The 22,623-nt window shown below is 39.1% G+C and overlaps 1 pseudogene; it reads left to right on the forward strand.

Moving 5' to 3' along the window:
• The first annotated feature begins 7,112 nt into the window (after positions 1-7,112).
• Positions 7,113-8,807, forward strand: LOC122665731 (annotated as a pseudogene).
• The last annotated feature ends 13,816 nt before the right edge of the window (positions 8,808-22,623 follow it).

The raw sequence follows: 22,623 nt of genomic DNA on the forward strand, positions 1-22,623 counted from the left end.
GATGACTTGGTGTTTTTCCTTGAAGGAAAGATACCCGAAGACTTCAAATGGAAATTGGATAAATTTGATGGTTCAGGTGATCCTAAAGCTCACCTCAAAATCTTTGCTACAGTGGCTAAATCTTGGGACCTCACAAAAAATCAAATGGGGCAGGCTTTTATCTACTCACTTGTACGACCTGCTTTGTGATGGTTGACGCAGTTGGATCAGGCACAGACTCAGACTTGGTCAACGGAAGTGAAAGCCTTCACCCAGCAGTACTCATACAACACTGAAGTGGATGTCACATGGAGAGAATTGGAGACACTAAGGCAAGGCCCGACTGAGGGATTCTCCCATTTCATTATGAGGTTTAGAGAGAAGGCCGTAAAGATGTGGAATCGTCCGACAGAAGCGAAACAGGTGGAGATAATCCTGGAGAATCTGCACGAAGAATATCACGATTGCCTTTACTACCAACACCTCAAGACTTTTGAAGAGCTAATGGCCATAGGGAAGCGCATTGAAGACAAGTTGTTCAGAAAGGCATATGACCAGTATAGCCACACAATGCAATATCAGAGCCAAAATTCAGAGGTGAATATGGTAAATTCAAGACAACATGAGTTCACCGATTTAGGTGTGGCTAGGTCTCTTGCATATGCTGAATTAAAGAAACTAGGAATTTTGGGCACGATTTCTTTGCAACCGGTCAAGGATCCCCCACCATCTTGGTATGACCCAGATCAATATTGTGACTATCACACCCAAGAGGGGGCACCCCACTGATGAATGCATTGCATTCGGGCATTCTATTAAGACCTACTGGAAGCAGGACAGTTCAAGCCAAGGGTAAAACAACAGTCTATTAATCAGACAATCAACGCCCTTGAAGAAGATTTAGAAGGGTTTAACCCCACCCCCTTGATCCAAGCTTTGTCGGTTCCTTCAGAAGAGGTAGTGACAGGTCAAAAGTTTCCTTCAATGATGTTCGCCCAAGATGTCCATGAATCTTCTTTTCCTTCAGCAACCGATATAACCAAGTTGAATGAGTCTGAAGGCAATGAAGAGATCAAGGAAAAAGAGGTTTTGGCAGGATTGCAATCTCGGATTGACCTTTTGCCTTTCCATCTCCAAGAACAGATCATGCATCGGGTCTTACAATTGAGAAGTTAAGATTGCCTGGATTTGTTTCATGAAATTATTCTCCTCAACCATGGGAATGATGATCTCCAAGGACTTCTTGTCCATCCAGATTATCCTTTCTTCAATATCTTCAGGATAAGAGACATCTACCAGTTGTCCACTGAAGTCCTTTGTTTTCTCTGGTACCTTTACGAAAGATACGTGGTAGCATTCAGCTTCCGTGTTCCAGACTTGTTGATCTATATGAGCCAGGATAAATTGCATCCAAAATTTGTTCCCCCTCGGTCAAACACAATGAAATTCCTTCTCCGATTTCAGACGCAGACTCAATGGCTCGAGCAATTATTCAACTATGCAAAATGAAATGTCCTCTATACCCTCCACAATCCTCATTGGATACAGGAGTCACAAGAAGAACCAAATGCGAATCTGATCATGCATCGACCTCACTGCACCTTTCATTTTGGTACAACATTCAGTTTGGTAGATTTCTTTAATAGAGGATACAGAAATGATGATTGGGAGAAGATAAGGAATCATTTATGTGAGATTAACGGAGTCCCTAAGGAGCAGATTCCTCCAAGTTTATGGGAAAATCCTTTTGATGCTACCACTAGTTTTAAAAGGGAATACTTCTTTTACATTGCCAGCCTGCAAAGTGGTAGAATCGCCGAAGAAAGTTCTCTGTATTCCTCTGACGGAACGAGGGTAGACACTGATTGAGGACATCACTGTCGCCTGAAGGCGTTAAACTACGGTCATTAACTTGATGAGTATTAGTTTCATTGGCCAACTTAAAATGGATCCAAAACCCAGCTTTAGGCATTTTTAATGGTACAAACTGCATAGTCCCGTGACAAAGCAGTGACAGTGCTTCACTCTTGTGTAGACAGGATTGCACTAAAGACATCATTGGGTCTGCATCCCTTAGGTCTTTAGGTCTTTTCATTCAGTCGAATCTCCTTCTGTAAACTCATCCACTGTGTTTTTCATAGTTATCAATGAATATGTTTCTTTTCCATCTATCCAATCTCTTTCTTTTTTTAATTCATCCAAATAGCAGTTTGTGATGATTTCATGACTGTTGGTAAAGAAAAAAAAAAAAAAACTACTACCCATTCTTAAAATATCAAAGTCTTGATGGTTAAAGATCTGGAGCTTGTCATACATTTGATCCCTTTCCAACGAGCTGGAAGCCTAGATGAAGATTTCATCTCATAAAGCCTGTTAAAGGAGGCCCCCTTTAGCCGCTAGTCATCTAAAAAAAAAAACCCTGAGATAGCAAAATCCACTAGTAACCCAGTTGTGCCTTAGCCTTTTCCTTTAAAAAATAAAGCTCACTTTGGCCCACCTACACCTCATTATCCATATATCCTCTTGCTCATCAAAATGTCCCATTAGCTTCTAGGGTCTAACCGGAAATGGTCTCTCGGTGAAGTAAGATGTCACAAGGGCAGTACGTTTTCGAAGGATTTAAGGAAGAAAAAAAAAAAAGAGTAGCTCCATCTCTACAACCAAAATTGGGCCAATCTCAAAAAGAAAAAATGAGAGCTCAAAAGAAAAGAGAGCAAAAAAAAAAAATTTGATTAGAGCAAAAAAGAAATAAGAGTTAAAAAAAAAAAAAATAAAAGATAAAAGCAAAAAGAAAAGGAGTGAAAAAAAAAGGAGAGAGCAAAAAAAATAAGAGTTAAAAAATAAAAAAAAAAGAAGAAGAAGAAGAGAGGATGCATTGGCTCAAGACATTGCAAATAATTGGGAGCACTTGGACCATGGGGCAAAAATAGCCACTTTTCCTTCGAAGATAATATTGGCACACGAGAGGGATTGCCAAACTTCTCGATTGCATTACTAAAGAGAAGAAGTTCCCCAACAAGTTCAGTTACCAGACTCTTGGTAGAATTTTGGGAGCAGAAGTATCAAGTCATGGTTGGACCCTAGAGGCACATTTGAGCCTCTACCATCCTTCGGAACCCAGTCCTAAGCCCCATTACAACCTAGTAAAGCCCTCTCGGGCCAAATGATGATGAGACTCTTGTCCACAGCTTCGAGCTCACCCGGCTATGATGGAACTTAATTATCAAGGCTTTGACGTTAAGGCATCTTTGTCCTGAACTACGTTCGACCTGATCCCTATCTGGGGTACGTAGGCAACTTGATGAAGTAATAATCAAGTTTGGTCCTCCCACATGTACAGTTTTCCATTCATCCATGTTTGCTCACTTGCATCACATCTATCATATTTCTACTTTTCCCCTTTTCTACGGTATCTCTCTCTCTTTGATGCGACTTGATGGTGTAAAGAAAAGAAGCACGTCTGCCAAGATCACAAAGACTTATGGCTTATGAAGAGATGATTAGGGGATTAAATATCAGCAGCTTTGTACTCACCCTCTATACTAGTAAGATGACCAGAAGAATCAACATGTCGTTGGGGCAATCTCTATCCAAGATAAGAAGGATAAAGGAGCATGAGGAAAAAGATTTGTTTCCTTGGGGCAATCCAACAGGCAAGAGCATGTTGTCTATGAGGATCGACTCCTAATCATTGAAGAGGCTCAGCCTAAAAGGCGAAATGACGGTACAAGCGGAGAAGGATGATACTGTCTGAAATAAAATGCCATGACTCTCCATTAATGGAAGGGAAGAGTGACCTATCCACCCATCTTGTTCATACACATTCCCCCAATTTACCCCTTTGACTCGTTTTGTCAAAAATTCACCCCACACCCATTCGATGTTGGCCAATCGATGTTTGTCGAGCCTACGTGTGTAACAGGATGTGAATAATATGCCTGTGTGGAATTGTGCATTACTGAGTCAGAATGTGAATAACCATAGGTTTTCAAAATAAATTTCTCTAACAAACAAAGTTTTTTAAAAAAAAGAAAAGAAAATTGTTTGAGTAAATCCCAGATTTCTCTACCAAGGTTTCTTTTGGTGATGTTGTAACATATAATTGTTCACTAAGCTTTTGTGAAGGACAAGTGTTGTGCAACACAAAAATGGAGAATATTGGTAAGTATCTACGGTTGTATGTGATTGCTTTGTTTGTGTCATAAACATTTGCATAAAATTGATTACGTGCATGAGATTGTGTTTTCCTTTTTGCATGACATAATTTGCATTAGGACTGTGATTCCCTTTGCATGCAAAAATAAAATAAAATAAAATAAAAACATGAAAAATATATAAAAATATGAAAAATTGCTTGCATAAGATTGTTTTTTTGTTGCATTTTGGATCATAATGCAACTACCTGAGTTTTAATGGTAGACTTCCTTTCCATTGTCATCATAGATCCATGTGCATAGGATTGCATTTTCCTTTAAGCATTTTAGTACTCTAATTATGACAGCACTCATGTACTATCTAATTTGCATCATTATAGTGCCCATGCACTACCTGGCATCTAATGGTATACATGTTGGATTGCTTTTCCATTTTCATCATGACTACACATGCATAAGATTGCATTTTCCTGACCAATGTCTTAATCATATACCATCTGAATTCTTATTTCCGTTGTACTCACGTGCAACCTACTCATCCGATCATGGCAGAGCTCATATATAGTCTGGTCTCTAATCATTTAGTTCCATCAGACCCTCGTACGGTTTGACCAAACCCTCAATCATTCCTACACTCATGTGCGATTGGACTATCTGATCACTGATGAATTCATGTACAACTCGATCTCCAATCATTTAACCAAGTCCTTAATCACTTCTGCATTCATAAGCACTTGGTTTTTCGGATCACTGTTGATTTGATCTTTCGATCATACCAGATTCAACCATACCTTTTAATGAATTCTGCACTCTCGTTCAGTCTTGATCTTACTTACACTCGTGTACAGCTTGATCAGTCATTAATTCTTTTGATCCCACTATACTCACGTATAGTTTAACGACTTTGCAGATCTTCTAATCCTCACTATACTCGTGTGTAGTTTGATCACCCCCATGAATCTTTTGGTCTCCGATTGTCTTATCATCTAGTTCTCCTTGTACTCGTGTACAAGTTAATCACTGACTCTTTTGATCCTCACCATACTCGTGTGAAGTTTGATCACCCCGTGAATCTTTGGCCTCTATTGTACTTGTGTACAGATTGACCCATCATCCTGATCCCCTTTGTACTCGCGTAAAAGTTAATCATTGAATTTTCTGATCCTCACTATACACACGTGTAGTTCGATCATCCCATAAGTCTTTCGGTCTCCGATCTGCCTATCATTTGATCCTCATTGTACTCGCGTGCAAGATTGATCCATTATATGATCTTCCTTGTACTTGTGTACAAGTTAATTGTTGAACTTTCTGATCCTTACTATACTCGCGTGTAGTTCAATCATCCCATGAATCTTTCAGTCTCCATTGTACTGGTGTACAGAATGACCCATCATTTGATCCTCATTGTACTCGCATACAAAATTGATCCATTATATGATTCTCCTTGTACTCGTGTACAAGTTAATCATTGAACTTTTTGATCCTCACTATACTCGCGTGTAGTTCAATCATCCTATGAATCTTTCGGTCTCCATTGTACTCATGTACAGATTGACCCAGCATTTGATCCAGTATCTGATCTTCCTTGCACTCGTGTGCAAGTTAATCATTGACATTTCTAATCCTCGCTATACTCATGTATAGTTCAATCATCCCGTGAATCTTCAGTCTCTGTTGTACTCATGTATAGATTGACCCATCATCCTGATCCTCTTTGTACTTGCGTACAAGGTAATCATTGAATTTCCTAATCCTCGCTATACTCATGTATAGTTCAATCATCTCGTGAATCTTCGGTCTCTGTTGTACTCGTGTACAGATTGACCCATCATCCTGATCCTCTTTGTACTCACGTACAAGGTAATCATTGAATTTCCTGATCCTCACTATACTCGCATGTAGTTTGATAATCCCATGAATCTTTCGGTCTTCGACTGGCCTATCATCATGATCCTCCTTGTACTTGTGTACAAATTAATTATTGAACTTTCTGATCCTCACTATACTCGCATGTAGTTCGATCATCTCATGAATCTTCAGTCTCTATTGTACTCGTGTGCAAATTGACCTATCATTTGATCCTCATGGTACTCGCGTACAAGATTGATCCATTATATGATCCTCCTTGTACTCGTGTACAAGTTAATCATTAAACTTTCTGATCCTCACTATACTCGCGTGCAGTTCGATCATCCCATGAATCTTTCGGTCTCCATTGTACTCATGCACAAATTGATCATTTTTAATCTAAACCCATGGACAATTTATCATCCAAATCATTATTTTATCCAACCACTACCAGACTCATGTATGGCCTGATCATCGTGATCTCTTGACCACTTCTGCACTTGCGTGTTGTCATCCAACCATTGTCAAAACTCGTGAATGGCTCATTCCCCAGTAAGCCTTTCAGATGAGACCCGTCCCTCACTGAAATCATATCTTTCCTTCGGAACGAATGGAGTGTGTCATTACATAGATCAGCCAGATCGGCTATAAGTACGTTATACCATTGTCTTGGATTGACCAAAGAGTGGCTTTCCACGTGCCATCATCGACAGAATGATGTCTATACCATGCGAGCACCTTCTCCGCACCGCAATACTTCTTCGACATTGGGAGGGTCTTACCCTGCAGAACAAAGAAAAAAAAACCTAAAGGAAAAATATTTTCAAGATGCCCTGAAAGTCAAGGGGAAAAACCCCAACATACCCTGAAAGTCAAAGGGAAAAACCCCAAGACGCCCTGAAAAGGGGAAAAACCCCAATATACCCTGAAAGTCGAGAGGAAAAACCCCAATATGCCCTGTCAAGGGGAAAAACCCTAAGACGCCCTGAAAAGGGGAAAAACCCCAATGCGCCCTGAAAGTCGAGGGGAAAAACCCCAAGATGCCCTGTTGAGGGGAAAAACCCCAAGATGCCCTAAAAAGGGGAAAAACCCCAATAGGCCCTGAAAGTCGAGGGGAAAAACCCCAAGATGCCCTGTCAAGGGGAAAAACCCCAAGAAGCCCTGAAAGTTGATTCACTCAAGCATATGAGGAAAGAGGAAGTTGGTTTCTTTGTTCGGTCGCTCAAAGATCACTCTGGTGCAGTGGTTGATGTGAGTGCCAAGGAGGGTTCCCTGTTAGAAGATATGACTTACCGGTTGTTGATAGGCAACAAGGTCGACAGATTCAACCTCAAACCAGTTGTACAGGAAGCATTTATCCTTATTGGAGCTTTCAACTTGGCCGATTACATTCTCTGCCTCGGCTCATTCGACCTCCAAGTAAGTCTCCGTAATCTCTATGAATCACCTACTTTTTTATTTATTTTTTTGTTTCAATTAAAAGATTATAATTTTAAAACCCATCATTATCAAGGAGATGTGTAGCTGCTATTAGGGGTGCCAAATGGGGACATTTATGAACCCAAAGGGAAAGTGAATTATTCCATTTCCTTGGCTGCCAGTCTTGTAGCAGCAACATCACCAAAAAAAATTTTGCCGATCGGTTGGTCTCGATTGGAACATCAAATTGATAGATGATTTGGTCATTCCAATTATTGGATAAATGGAAAATGCCTTGGGCAAATCATATATCAAATTGGTGGTTAATCTCACTTGTATGGCCGCAACAGTACAATGATTTTTTCCATTAGTCCTTGTCACCCATAACATCTTTATCCAAGTAGTTTGCTGGCCCTAGAGCCTATTCAATAGGCGTCAGCTTGAAGCCTTGTTTCCTCTTCTTTCATTGCTATTTTTTTTTAAAATTTCCTTCTTGAATAAAAGTTCTTTACCTGCAAAAAAATTACATTAATTATCATTGTTCAAGGGTTTGGCTCGTCACATGAAGGCAATAAGCAAAGTGTTTGATGAGTTCCTTGAGAAGATCATTGATGAACACATACAAGATGCTAAAAATCGCCAAAACAACCACAAGGATGACTTCATCGATGTAATGTTACTATTACTGAAGGAATCTCAAAATACAACAGATGAACAATGCTATATGATCGATCGAACCAATATTAAAGCAATCATTTTAGACATACTTGTGGCTGCGATGGACACATCAACTGTGACAGTTGAATGGGCCCTTTCCGAACTGTTAAGGCATCCAAAGGTGTTGGAAAAGCTCCAAGAAGAATTGAGGGATAAAGTAGGCATGGATCGGGTAGTTGAAGAAGAGGATTTATTGAAGCTGAATTACTTGGACATGGTAGTGAAGGAAGTCATGAAGCTTCACCCTGTTGCTCCATTTCTTGTTCCTCGTGAGTCCATGGAAGATATAACAATCAACGGATACCATATACCCAAGAAATCTCGTGTCATTATAAATGCATGGGCAATACAACGAGATCCGATTGTGTGGTCGGATAATGCTGAGGAATTCTTGCTTGAAAGATTCATTGACAATAATATTGACATTCGGGGACATGATTTCCAATTTATCCCATTTGGATCAGGTCGTAGAGGGTGTCCGGGCTTTCATTTGGGCCTTGTTGTAGTTAAATTGGTACTTGCACAAATGGTACATTGCTTTGATTGGGAGCTACCCAGTGGCATGACTTGGACATGACTGAGAAGTTTAGCCTAACCAGTTGCAAGGGCCAGTCATTTACTTGCTATTCCAACTTATCGACTTTGAGTGGCACCAATTAATTGTAAGGAGACTCTAATGTATCGTTCCCTACTTAAGCCATATTCCATTTAAGACATTTTCTTTACTCTACCTTATTAGATCATAGGATGTTGTCTAAGAAAGGTTCTCTCATCATCGATGGTATTTGTTATGTTCATCCACTTTCAAAACGGATGATTTGTTGTAGGGTTACATAGGCTCTCTTTGTTTCTGCTACTTAAAAATTTTTACTTCGAAAAATTTGACATGTTGAAAAGTGTTCCAATGTTTTTTTTTTTTTTATGGAAAAAAACATTGAAAATTTTTTCAACATGTAAAATTGTACATTTACAAAGTAAAATTTACCAAGGAAAATTTTACGCTGAAACAAACGGAGCCATAGCATTCTCTACTTTCTATTTGATATTAGGCTTGGGTTTCTTGGCTTTAGAGCTGAGATTACAAGGTTCCACGAGTGTATCAGATGGCCAATCGATTCTGATTTGTTCATTAATTTATGGGTTGAGTCGATAGAATTTAGGTTTGATGTTATCTTTGTTTCTTGCTGCGGTTGCCAAATCGATCTTTTTTTATCTTTAGCAAAAAAAAAAAATGTGAATATTTGTTATTCTCCCCTCTAAATCTAGAAATTTGTCTAATCATTTGGAGATAATGTCTTTAATTAAACAAAATTTGGGAGCATATCTATTGTGAAAAATGAAGATATGGTATCTCCTATGAAGTTAAGGATTCACCCTTGATTTAAGGAATTCTTTGGAGGGTTTAATTGATGGTCTTGCCACATATAATAAACTTGTTAAATTTGTTTCAACTGACACTATATGTGCTTTATGGAGATTTTTTTATGTTTTAATCTCGAATATTATCTGGGACCCGGGGAAGCCCCTAGAATTTTATTAATTGAAATGGAAGCATACCAAAACAAGTACAAGGGGGGACATTGCCGCTTTACCCCAATCCAAAGGAGAAACATCTCTCAAAAACACTCGAAAACCCCAACCCTTACAGCAGAGGATTCAATCAAAAAGAAAACCTACTTTCTAAGAACTAGAAGACTGGTTTTGTCCTCCCAAAGGATTTGATGAAGCTCCCTTGGTGTCTCTTCCCCAAAGTAGATAGTCTTATTAGCAGATGTTTCACAAGCTAACTTTGCAAGCCAGTCTGCCGCCCGATTACTTTGAAGTGTCAATTCCAGGCCCAGCCCGACAGACCCGACTGAGCCGGCCTGGATAAAGCCCGTCCTGGCCCAGCCCGTTTACTAAACGTGTCGGGCTTAAGCCCGACCAGACCGATCGGACTGACCGATTACAGGCCCGACCTAGCCTGACCCTTTAACTTGTAAACTTCCCCTCCCCTTCCCTCTCCCGATCTCTTATGGGTGGCTATCAATATTGCTCTGTGGGATTTGAGCTGCAAATGAAAATTAAGTTCTTTGTGATTTAAACATGTACTAAATAAGAAAGAATCACAGTGAGCAGCTCACTTATGAGTACCTTATCAACTTTGTTTTGAAAGTGCCCTGATATTTTTTTCACTGGGTTTAATGGACTCTAATTTTACAAACTTTTAATCCATTGGGTGGGTTCTTGTTATGGAGGACTTACTAGAATCCATAAGATTACAAACTTAATTCATGAAAGATCCATTTAGCTAGATTTTAAATAGGCCAGAATGACTATCCAAATAACCCACAAAGAAATACTTGGAAGGTGAGCCATCCATGTTAACTTTGGTCTTTTATTTCTACAAGAACAGATTAATAATCTCATCATATATACAATTGAGTAAGTAGATGATCTGAGGAAATAAACAGTAAGAATCGGATGTTGGTGGAAAGAATATGAGAGAGAGAGAGAGAGAGGAACCAGATTTGGAAAGGAACGAAATCGGGCGTCACACTACTCGGAAATGGCTGCACCGTTTAAAGCCCATTTAGATTTAAACAAGCCCATACCCTGGTTTTACACCGTTTAAGACCTGGTTAAGGGCCGATTACAGTAGCCCGATTGTAGCCCAAAACCTGACCTAGCCCGACCAAGCCCAACCAGGCCCTGCCCAATGACTTAAACGGGCAGTCACAGTGCAGGCTTTAAGCACCGTGAGGCCCAGTTAGGCCAGACTGAACCCGACCGCGCCCGACCGGTTGACACCCCTACGATTGCTTTCCCTGAATGCAAACGTGACTCAAGCCCGAGAAGAGTTATACAATTCCATGTGCTCTTTGTAGATTGAGTGAATCCTTTTCCCAAACATATTTGGGTGACCCGAAACTCTTTTCTTCAACACCGTTCCATGGGTCATTGGAGTTCCTCCAATCTTCTTCGATTTGTGAATTATTTGATTCCTTGGTTCGATCTTCAATTTTATCTTCCTCTAACTTACATCATGTGTTAGTTGTGGCTACAATAATTATGTATGCTCTTTGGTTACAACGTAAAAGATATGTGTTTCAAGGCATTCAGCCTTCGCCTTATGTCGCTGTTTTTTTGTTTACAAATGTGTTGTGGATTTATATTTTTTCTCTGCTCCCCCTAGCATTGATTGTGAAACTTTGTTGTCCATGTCCCTCGTTGAATATCAAACTTTTCTCTCTGGGGATCATCCAATTCTAATATGTGATGGTTGTTTTGACCCAGTCACCTTTCACAGTGGTTGGCCATGTGTGTTTCTTTTTAACTACAAATTTCAATTTGTTGCTTTGAGTTCTGGTATTAATTCTGGTATTAATTACAGGGAAATGTTGGGATCAAAAGTCAGAGGGATCTTGTAGGGACTGCAACAAGCTATGGCAAAAGGATATTGGGAAGTAGAGGGAGTTGGGCTCACGTTCACGTATGAGAACGGCTCCCAACTGTTCAGATGGAATCCACTCCATGTGGGTCCCACAGAGTGGATTCCATCTGAACAGCTGGGAGCCGTTCTCATTGTACATGAACGTGAGTTGTTCAGATGGAATCCTGTTTTAAAATTTTTGCCATGTTCTTTTTTTATACCAAATTTTGAACCCAAAATTTTGATGTTTTCTTTTTTTAACGTAAGTCAAATATACTCCGAATGTTGTGTTCTGAATTAATCCCAAATCTGAGTGTACTAATTGTGCTCCATGGTATTAAGAAGGCAACCCATATCATTTGAGAACTGTAGTGATTTTCACCATTTTCGTTTTTTGTTTGGCCCATCTTCGCCAATCTCAAAGTCAGCTACTGCAAGAGAAATCTAATAAACATTAGGGAGCAATTTTCCTGGATGGCATGTTCACTATCGGCATTTGCAGATAGCACCATTAGATCTTCCACGTGATAGGCCAACTAGTGCTGATTTTTTGTAGAAGACAAGTAGACCCCAAGTCCCTAAATGGGGGTGAAAAAGCTGAAGAGGATAGTTGGAAAACTAAGTTTTGACTTGGAAGAGTCATCTGAGTCAAGTCAAAAAATCATAAACTTGGATCGGAATTGAGCCAAACCATTGAACACGTCACCGATAGAACCCTCTTTGCCAGAGAGTCAGTCAAGTTGTTAATCTCTCTTGGAATAAAACAGAAATTAGATGAATAAAAAAGAGAGAAAACATGAATAATGTCCTCTAATATGCTTCTCAACCTCAGTGGAGATGATGTGATTCCATTTTGCAGATAGAAAATGTAATACCCCGAATTTTAGTTTTTGAGATATTCTTATATATATAAATGCATTATATGAAATTTTCATAGTTATATATATTTAATACATTCAAATAGGGTTTTCAACAAAAGGGGAGGATGGGTCACGTAGCTGAATAGTTGAATAGGTAGATATATTAATGAATATGGTTCAAAAGTCAAGATTATCAACTTCAACATCCAAATCTAAATTCACTTCTCTTTATCTCCACCTGTAGTTGCCAGTAGTTGCCACATGGGTGTGTCCCTTCATTGTTTTCTGCTTCTTTAAAACTTCAACAATATTTCTGTCGAGAAAATCTCGCAACCACGATCCTCTCTGTTGAGAGAACTTCTCCAACCACTGCGCATGATTATCTCTACTATACTTGTCTATTCTTCGTAAATATACACTTTATACAGTAAACTCCTATTCTGAAACCAATTCTCTGCAGAACCAAAGTCATCCGGGATTCACGCGAGTTCTACACCTCATTTTTTCCCGTTTGCGTCGGCATTATGTGATAGGTAGGTGGCGGGTAGGATCCCTCTGTTTTGATTTTCTTCAATCAACTGGCACTCGCATTAATACCTTAGCCGTTTAAATTATGGCCGGAGCATCCTTTCTTGACTTCCCATTCCGAATTCCATCATCCTCCTCCAACGTACAGGAGTAAGATCGGGTCTATAAAGCTAAGGCAGGGAAGGGAATGATCTTCATGCCATTAGCAGAGAGAGTGGGTCGTGAGAATGAGATGGTGAGAAGAGGTAGTTTGTGAGAAAGTGAGACAAAATAGAGAGACGACGGTGAGAGGTGGAATAGGGTCAAAGTGTAAAAGAATTTGAGGGAGCTGAGTTGCTTTTGGAATAAGAAGAGGAGGTGTTGTTGCCCACGTAGCAGCTGCGGTGCAAGACTCCACCATCCAGAACCAGCTTCGCCGTGGAAGACAAAATCACCTGTTAACGTTTCAGGTATCCTTAGCCTCTGTAGTCCTCAACCTTGAGCATGAAATACCCCTGCCCATATGATCATAATGGACTAGATATATATAAACCCACTAGTTTTATTCCCATTCTTTTCACCTTGGTCATGACTCCGGTCATCTTCCCAAGCCGCGGTGACTAAGTCACCAACCCTAAACAACCGAATGCTTTCCGTCTTGAATATTATTGGTTTCAACATATTTATTAATTTTATATATTATAAAGCTAGTAGTGGATACTTTTCAATCTATTATATATATATATATATATATATATATATATATATATATATTTATTTATTTATTTATTTATGATGAATAGTATTACATGACCTCACTACGTTATATTTACATTGGTTTCATTTAATGTTTGTTGGATGGTAATTACATCACCCCATTATTTTTAAATGAATATAGCCCAACACCCTGTATGTACAATACTCAATAATCCAGACCAACTTCCGTGCTAAGCACAGGCTAAACCGATCTCCGACTTGAATCCATGTTTGAACCAGAGACCCCTGATTATTCCATGTACCCCATGGTTATAAGAGGAACACTTGAGTCGCATACCCATCCTAAACAGCTTTGGCATTCCAGAAGGGTCCATGAGAAGCTTACGTCCCATCTACCTCAGCACTAAGCTTCCTATTATATTATTGCTGCTCCTATCTAACTCCCTGTTATGTTATTGCTGATTGCATGTCTAGTAATTATTTTATGTTAGTTGCTTTATCTAGTTATTATTTTATGTATCTTTCCTATTCTTCTTGTATTCTCGTGAGCTCAATAGCTAGTTAATGGCTATTCTATTGGAATGAGAAGACAGAGAGAATATGATATTGATTTCTATTTTGGAGAAGACTCCATTAATGAACCTTGATGAGTCCTTGGGCAAGCCTTGAAGGGCTTCTCTGCTTCTTACTAGCGACCTAGAAGAGTTGCTACCCCCTTCAACCTTCTTCTCTATCGATCTTGCACTACAAGTAAACAAACAAAATAATGGTTCTTTGATTAGGTGAACCAGAGTCAAAATCGGGGAAGTTGGTAGAACCTAAAATTAGGACTGTCTACGTTCTTAAATCATTAAAATTGAAGTAATAAAATGTTTAGATTTTAAATTAAGGAAGGATACCCATGTAGGTGACGTGGACGAATTCACAAGAAACGAGACAGAAAGGGTTTTCATAGAACCGACAGACACAGTGCAATGTGAGTGGAATATCGTCATATTATTGAGTTTTATTGCATTTTATGGTTAAGCATGTTTCATTGCATCATGATTTATGTGTAAGTGAAATGTAATATATTATATGTCTTAGAATGTTTTAATTGATATATATATACATGACCTTATTTATGATGAGATTTTAAGACTAATATGAATTACATGAAAGAAAGATTGAAATAAATGTTAGACTCATGAAAATGAAATGAAAGGAATTGAATGGTAAAGAACCCATGTGACTACCACCCCTTTCCAGTAGGGGGTTAGGTACTGGATGAGGTGTACAGATACTAGAGTGTGATCCTTCCCGGGGTTATGATGCCCGGAATCAGGAGTAGATCATGCCTAGTGTGACAGATGTCCTCCCCGGGGTTACGATGCCCGGAACCAGAAGTAGACATAGTATATTCTGAGATAGCCCTTCCCGGGGTTACGATGCCCGGAATTAGGAGTAGACTATCCCTTATATACCGATGAGATTAGTCCCTCCCAGGGTTACAATGCCTGGAACTAGGGGTAGACTATCCATTGTTCAGTGATATGGCGGTCCTCCCCGGGGTTACGATGCCTAGAATCAGGAGTAGACCTTAAGTTTATGGTAGTTATGACGACCTCACTTTCTACGTATGAGAGGTAGTTCACAATGACCAGACCAAATTGATTAAATGATTTACCTTAAGAATTAAAAGATGTACTATATTTTCATTTAGCATGTTTTTAGTGTTATTTTCAAATGCCATGCATGATTATATATCTATGATCAAATGTATAATATGTTCAAATTCTATCATCCATGTTTCTTGCATCATAATATGACTGTATTCTTCTCACGGGCTAGTTGAGCTCACCCCTCAATATTTTACAGTTGCAGAGCAGACTCACATGGAGTGTCACTGTACGGAGTGCGTTAAGAAAGCTAGGGGAAAATACTTGATAATTCCTGAGTAGTGGATCCTTGATTTAATAACGCTTAGAGTTATTTCTTTTCTTTTTATGATTCAAGACAGTTGGTGAATTTCAGTGTGACAGTAGGTGGTCAGTAGCATTAATGTAATTTGAATAATAGAATGGGATGTAATGCTTTATGATGATACAAGTTGTGTGATGACTCAAGTAAGAGGTTTTTAGACTATGGTTATGTGAATAAAGTTCTTTTTAGATTTCGGTCATTGACAGAATTACTTAGAATGAATAACTTCCACTGTGCATTGAGGTGATATAGGCTTAGTTTCCGCTGCAATTCAATGATATTTGAGTGATTGATTATCCGCTGCCAATGAATTAAATGTAAGTGAGATGGAAAACCGGCCATTATCACACGGCGGCCCGCGAGGGCCAGCACCCATATCTCACCCGGATTTGGGGGCGCTACAGAAAATCACATCTTTGTTATTCGATTCCAAAACCATGCTTCCAAAGCTTTCTGAAACAACCTCACAGCTTTGTTATCTGATTCCAGAATCATGCTTCCGAAGCCTTTTGAAACAGCCTCAAGTAGTGACGATAAAAAATGGACAACACTATTTTTGGAAAGAGATCACAATCAAGGAGCAGCCCTTCGCCTTAGACGATTTTTATTGCCACCTTGCCTCAAGTAGGCTTGAGACATTACGGTTTTATTTTCTTTTAAATATGTAAGAGCTATGCTCATTAAGCCTTATGTCTTTGTAATTTATTTTTCGTTCTTATTTTTTTAAAAAAGTTTCTCCGCTGATCTTTAGCCCAAAAAAAAACTCATTGTGATGGTGCAGAGAAGTTGAATAAAAAATGAAACTTTTAGTCTTTGGATCTCAAGAGAGTATCCCCATGGAAAAAAAATCCTCTTCAATTCTCTAAAAGTGTAGTGTGGTGTAGTTCGAGGTGGAGAGGTCGATACCTGGCAGGCACAAAAAGCTTGGATTGTTGGATGTCGCACCTGCCAGGTGTCGACCTCTCCACCTCGAACTGTACCGTACTGCACCATTGGGGAATTAGAGAGGACTTAAATCCATCCTGCAATTGATTTGTTTTTGTTCGATTGATCAACTCTGTGACACAATTGAGTGTTCTCGATTCTCCCGATTCGCAGCTTCTTCCATGTTGCTCCATTACCCGATAGAACCGCCTATCTTACAAAAATTTCCCCCAGTAGTGCGGCCCAAGCTACCCATATTTGGAAACACAATATTCTTTTCTCTTGTAATGCAACCGTATCACATGTGATATAGGTGCAGCTCTTCAATCTCCACTTTCCTATTTCATGTGATTCTCTAAGATCACATTATTGTGATATATTTAAATTCCACTTTTGGAGATCAATGAATCAAGGATGAAAATATTATTCAATAAGTTTGGACGCAGTGTTTCATCATATCTAAAAATTATATCTATGTATCCTATATAAAAGTATGTACTCAAAACTTTTTGTTAAAATTTTCAACTACCCAAAATACCCCTGAGATCTCTCCCAAAGACAAACAAGATCACATTCTTCCCGATATCTCTTTTGTATTTTTGTACTTTTCTTTTTGAAGACCGACATCTCTTTCTCACACAAGCTCTCTTTCGCGAACAGACACACCTCTGCCCAAAAGAGAGTAACCTGGAGAAGTAACCTGGAGAAGGTAGGTCGCTACGTCACTCTCTGTTACTCCCTGGCTCTCCCTCTCTTTCACGACCTTTCGCCTCGCTCTCCTTCTCTAACATTCTGTGGAACCTGGAGAAGTATTGGTGGCAAACGCAGAGGTGAGAAAGGTAATGAATGCAAAAGTGACAGACTGCCTGATGGGTTTCGCAGTCGACCATTTGATAGCCTGTTCCTGTCTTGATTTTATTATGTCTTCTTTGTTTGCAAATCAGGGTTTCTATTTTATTCGAACAATTTTCCTTCTCATTGAAATTTATGGGAATGAAAAATTTCCATATTTTTAATCTGAAGCGTTATATATTGATTGCAATTGGATGGAAGCAATTACTTGAAAGGGATCGGCTTTGTTATGGTTTTTGACTCCCTACCCGCCTCCGCCATGAGGCTTCCCTAAGTACAAAATGCATTTCGTTGGACGGAAAATTCCCTATCGATTTCTCTTTCGTTATTGCCGTCTCCCTTCGATTTATGAAACAATCGTTTTCCATGGATCTGATTTTTTTTCCCTTAATTTATTGAGATCTTCGGATTTTCAGGCGATTATATCGGTTAATTTCTTCGATTTCCTTTTTTAATCAGTTCTAATTTTTAAAGGGTTTTCCAGCCATTGATACAGCAGCAAGGAAGGTGTTTCCGCCTGTTGTTTTCCTTCTTGCTTTGAATTATTATCTTTCTTTATCTGGTCAATTACTCTTCTTCCGCTTAAAAAGTTTTCCAACCTGGAAAGTAAAGATGCTTAGGTTCTGTTACTTTTGTCCGCTTACGTATCTACGAATAATTCCAACTTAGCTCAAAAACCGCACCTTTTTCTGGCTTTAACGTTTTGTACTTCCAACGTTCTCAAGACCCAAAATCTAGAAAGCAGGAAATTGCTGAAGCTCTCACTTGTTTTTCTTTGGTGGTAGTTCCTGAGGTCGTCCCTCGGATTGAGATCCTCTCCCGCGCGGGATGATGTCCAGCGCACATCGTCCGGCTGGGGAGGCCTCGATCTGCATGTCATTGCATTGGAATGTATGCAGTGATGTTGATTGAAGCCCCCAGCCGTACGGTGTCCAGCGCACAACTGCGCTGAAGAGGATCTCGATCGTCGTCCCTCTGCTATTATTGTATAGCGTCTCTATTTTCCTTAAGCGAGGAAATCCCTCCTTTTGCGCCTTTTCTTGGGGACATTGGCTATAGTAGGTTTTTTTTTTTTTTGTTTTTTTGTTTTTTTTGTTTTTTTGTTTTTTTTGGAGGGGGTGTAGGGGTGGGAAGTGACTGCCTTACGTTTTTTATTTATTTGTTCTTGGCGTTTTGCTCTTCTTAATGCTCTGAAGGCCTTTTCGAAAGATGTTACCATTAAGTGGAAGAAAATGCAGCCGCAGTTTTGGGTCTAAGGCTTCTTGTATGAAAAATGATCATTTTCTTGAAAAGGGATTTCCTTATCTCAAAACTAATGTATTATCTAAACAAGGCCTTAAAGGAAATTGGGGGCATCCGTTCATAATTTCCATTTTTTTTGGGTACAATATTAATGATGTGAGTGTTGTATGTAAAAGATCTACGTGATTAAGATAATTATGTAGTGATCCTACTTTTCTTTACTTTCCTTTTGCTCTAGTTGTAGAATACTTATGGGCTTACATTATGATTTCAAGTTATTGACAGTGTTCGATCTTGTGTCTCGGAAGAAGAAATAGTTTTGGGTATATGTTCTACTCCTTGTTCATTTCAAATCTTGAAGAGAAACACATTGTACTTTTTTCTTGAGAATTTTATAATATTATTGATTTTGCATTATGATTGATCTCAAATTCAAGCAACAGACTTCATTTCTGATTTGTTGTTGGACTCCTCTCTCCAAATATTTGTACTTCCATGCTTCAAGACAACAGATATGATATGGAAAAAATGGGTCCATTATCTTCAATGAACATATAGAGTTTCTTCTTTGCAATTGCAGTAATTATGCATTCCATGCTTCTATCTTTTGGATATTTATTCTTACGTAAGTGCAAAGGAAGAACTTCTTGAAATAGAGAAAAAAACACTTGGGATTTATAAGTACCGAAAGATTCATAATTATAAGACAGCATTGTTGATCGCAAGACATAATCTCCTTAAAAACTCTCCATGAACTCCCATCTCTTATCTACTCATTCTCCAAAATTCATTCAATGCTCTCTCTCTCTCTCTCTCTCTCTCTCTCTCTCCTCCCAAGTAACTTCTCTCTTCCAAGGTTACAAGCAGAATTTGTAACCGGACATTTTTGCCCATCATATGTAGATGTAGCATTAAATTAGAAAGCCTAATATTGTAATTTTAAAATTTGGTACAACCTCTCCCTCTCCCTCTCCATCTTCCTCTTCCCCGGTTCTGACAGCACCCACCTCACCACCATCTCTGGCTCCCTCTCCCGATCCCTTCCTCTCAACCTCTGGATTTCCCGAACTGAACCCTCTATATTCTTCTGCGGTGTCAACAAGTGCCTCTGGTTTCGAACTTCAACTGTTGTTTTCGGTCCACAATCCACTGCAAAGTGCTACAATTAATGCTTAGGGTTTTACTGGTCCTTGTATATCACAATGAATTTCGAAATGATGAGGAAATCAAATCGGAATCCCAGAATTAATTAGAGAAATCCCACTCTCCACTCTCCCCATTTGAGCTTGCAATTCCAATCTACATCTCCTCGATCATGGTGATGGTAGTGGGCAGTGGTGCCCGCTTGTTCCACTCCGATGTTTATGCTAATGCTAATGCCTCATCATGAATTGCCATTGCATCAATCACTTCATCGAAGCTTATCAAAACCACGTTTGTATCCGGTGCTTCCTCATCCGTCACAGCCGCAGCTCAGCTAGGATTCAATTGATAAAATTGAAAATCAGAAGAAAAAGAGAAAGCACCGAATACAAACGTTTGATTTTAAGAACAAAGATTTCTGGATTCGTACATGAGATTTTGGTGCTTTGAAAGCTCATTCTTCATAGTTTGTGAGAATTGGATCACTCTGCAACTTCTGATTTTTAGAAACAAATATTTTTGGTTTGTGAGGAGTTTGGGCTAGATACGTAAAGTCTAGCAATTTCTTTTTCAGGGCTTTAAAGATCTGATTTAGCTGAAATGGTGTGGAGATGGAAACGGTGGGTTGCTGCCTTTGAAAACTGTGAGAAGTGGGCTGGGCGGGGGTGTTGCGGGAAATGGGGGCAAGGCTGAGTGCAGGGAGTGGTAGTGGAGGGGAGACCGAGACGGAGAAGAAGGGGAACATTGGGAGAAGAGTGAGGAGGGGGAAATTACGAAAATTACCCTGCCTTTAAAAGGTGGCAAGTGATATGGGATGGACAAATAAGTCCGGCTACAAAACTTGGTTGTAGCCGGACTTGTTACAAACAGCTTTACCCTGTTTTGTAATCGGACTCGTTACAAACAGCTTTACCCATATATATATATACATATCATACTATTATATAAAAGCACATTGTGGCAAATCTTTCAGTTACCTATTCTACCCTTCATTCTTATCTAAAATTTCATTCTTCAATTCTTAATCTTTATGTCATTCTTTCTTATAAGTTCATAATTTTAGATACCCTTAGTATTAGTTATTAATTTTTTCAATTAGTGACAAATCAGAATCTGGAGACCAAAATCTTTAGTGATCGAATAACAGGTATATCTATATCTATATCTATATCTATATATATATATATATATATATATATATATTATTTCTCCATTCATCGGGTCACGAGATCAATCGAAAAAGGTTAAAAAAAAATGGAATCCTAGAAACACCCTCTCTCTCGACCCTCCCGAGCCGTTCTGCTTTCCAAAAATAAAAAATAAAAAATCCTGGTAACACCCTCTCTCTCTCTCTGTTTTTTATTTTTTCCCACAACCTTAACCGGTGGCCCTCCAAATCCATGGAGAACGAAGCTCCTCCGCAGTCCCGGACTCCCTTGGCGGTTTCACAGAGGAGAAGATCGATCCAAGCTTTTCTTTGCAAAACTTTTCTCACTCTCGATTGCACTCTCATACTCTCGACACTCTTTGCTTCGTTTTCTGCTCTTCCCAAAACCTAACTGCCCTTCCAGATCCACAGAGGACAAAACGCTTTCATTGTTCATGGTTTGAGGATTTACAGTACAAAGGGCAAAAGTAGAAAGCCAAGGCTCTCTGATCTGAGAAGACTCCGTTTTGTTAACAAGGACAAACATGTGGAGTTGTCTTTATCATCTATAGAATCCCATTTGATTGTTTCTCAATCCCAATAGAAGATCCTGTAGTAGTTAATCAAGTTTGATCTTAAACTGTTGCCATCTCTTATGACGCTGTCAAGCATGCCAAGGCATTAGTTGCCTCCTCATTGAATCATGTAACACCTTCAGTTCAGCTCTGCTTGCTTGCTTTCTTGGAGTTGTCACTAATTTGTTATGACACTGGTTTGTTTGTAATGGGAGACTTGAATTAACAAAATAAAAGTGGTGGTTGCTTATCTGTAAGAAACCTCAAAGTTACTAATGCAATGCTAATCTAGGACCAGTGAGATTCATTGAGAGACCAGCTTGCGTCAGGATTGCAGGTAAGGAATGAAACTAGATTTCAAAAGATTTTTAATTACATAGAATCAAAGGTTCAGCCAAATTCTGGTCAAAGGCTTTAATTGGATGGAAGAATATAACATACAAAATCAGGCTTAATACAATGGTCAGATTCTTAGATTCGAAGATTTCTTCTTGAAGAAGGTGTTCCCAAATCTGAGAATCGATGGAAGGTTTAGGCAAACCCCTGTTTGATTTTTACAATCTCATTACTCTCTCCCATTCATATTCATATGACATATATTAAGTAACTTAAGTTCGAAATGTTGTATCTATAGACTTTTTAGTATAGCAGAAAGATCAAGTATTTGCTTTTCATGATTAATGTCTTTCAGGTATCTGATATGGTTATTGTACATAACGTATTCAGTTGTTGGAGTTACTGATCTGTAGCATCTTCATATACCCTTACATATCCCTCTTGCCTCCTCCATCCCACTCTCTCCTCTCTCCTCTCTCCCACCGTAACAATATTAACAGGATTTGTGGTCCCATTGCTTTGGCTACATAGTGTCGTGTCGAAGAATTACACATCTTCACCATCGATAATGACTTCTTTTAAGTAGAGTCTTTTCCTGTAGTTTCAATTTTTCATTGGATCTTGGCTGTCCTGGATAAGTTTTCAGGAGCCTAGAATAGTGATTAGTTATTGACCATTATTAAGAGACAGCTATTTCTCAGGCCCATTCTTCAATCCACAATAAAAAACTTCATGCATCAGATTGCCCTTGAAACAGATTCCATTGTTATGTTGACACTTTTGGGAATTCTGTACATACTCTCTAAAGGTCTATTCTATTGCTAAC

This window comes from Telopea speciosissima, chromosome 6 (assembly GCF_018873765.1).
Source record: "Telopea speciosissima isolate NSW1024214 ecotype Mountain lineage chromosome 6, Tspe_v1, whole genome shotgun sequence".
Lineage (NCBI taxonomy): Eukaryota > Viridiplantae > Streptophyta > Magnoliopsida > Proteales > Proteaceae > Telopea > Telopea speciosissima.